This window comes from Octopus bimaculoides, chromosome 4 (genome assembly GCF_001194135.2).
Source record: "Octopus bimaculoides isolate UCB-OBI-ISO-001 chromosome 4, ASM119413v2, whole genome shotgun sequence".
NCBI lineage: Eukaryota > Metazoa > Mollusca > Cephalopoda > Octopoda > Octopodidae > Octopus > Octopus bimaculoides.
In genome coordinates this window covers 24591007-24592242 of record NC_068984.1, presented here as the reverse complement: position 1 = coordinate 24592242, position 1236 = coordinate 24591007, and positions in this window count along the sequence as shown.

Below are 1236 nucleotides of genomic sequence, written 5' to 3'. Positions count from 1 at the left end.
AAACGCACGAACGATGTCATAAATAACAGTGACAAACGAAAAATATACCGCTGATAGTTGTTGTTGACAACGGATAGTTTTTGTTGACAAACAACGGGACTAATTTTATTCAAGGGAAAAAATCCCGTAACACCGTTGTTTATATTCCACGGAGTAATTGTTTTCACCTCAATAGACGTCAGTGATTGGTTGAAATTACCAAAATACGACAATTTTTTTACATGAAATAATTTCGAATACAAAATTTTTTATCTGTTCTATAACACAAAATATACAAGTATTCGAAGTTTAAAAGTGTTTCGGTACCAAAAACACTACATAAAAAAATGTTGCCCGTCAAATCACAAAGATCCCCTAATGTTTAATCCGTCTTTTACACCCTCAAATTCAAACAGATAACGATCTCTAAAATAAATAAAATAACACTCTATTGGTGTTTTGAGATTAACATAATTGTCAGATACCATAAAAACTGGAACTGCTATTTTCAACGGGCAATAACAAAAGATTTTAAGGGACGATATCAAAAATAAAATAATCTACTACAGTGACATATGTTTGGGTACAAATACTAAGAAAATGGGCTTGAAAATAGAGAATAATATTAAATCGACTGGTAGACTCAAGCATTTTGTGAAATGTATCATTAATAGTGGAAAGATATCGCTTTAGCTATATTCCATTTTAAAGGAAATTATTTTTCTAGATAGACGTTTTGTAGCTTTGCACTTTCCCGTAAGAAAGAATTGGGGGGGGCCCCTTTTCGAGAACGAATTACAATGGTCGACGTTTGTCAAAATATTTTGAAGTTACACAAATAAAAAAGCTGTTAAATTTGTCTGACATATGTTCAGCAAAGGACATTCAATAATTCAAAATGTGTTCTTGAGAATCCTCTTGTAATGTTGTTAAACACATATATATGTAGTGAAACTACCTCCCGCCATTAGATACAAACTACTATCGCCATTACATACAATCTTCTCATTTAAATATAAATAAATGCGAGCGTAGTAGAGAACCCATTCCTTGTCATCACGTGACCGATCATTATTCGAATCGGCAACTTCTTCGAACCTTTCCCGCCAGAACGCAAACTGACCAATCACGGCCCCTAATAAGGTCACGTGATAGAGTAAAATTCTGAAGCCTTCGGGAGCCAATAGTTTGTTATAAATAGCTTTAACTCGGCAACCAAATTTGTCTCGGTCCAGTTTCTCTTTGAGAACTGTTCCG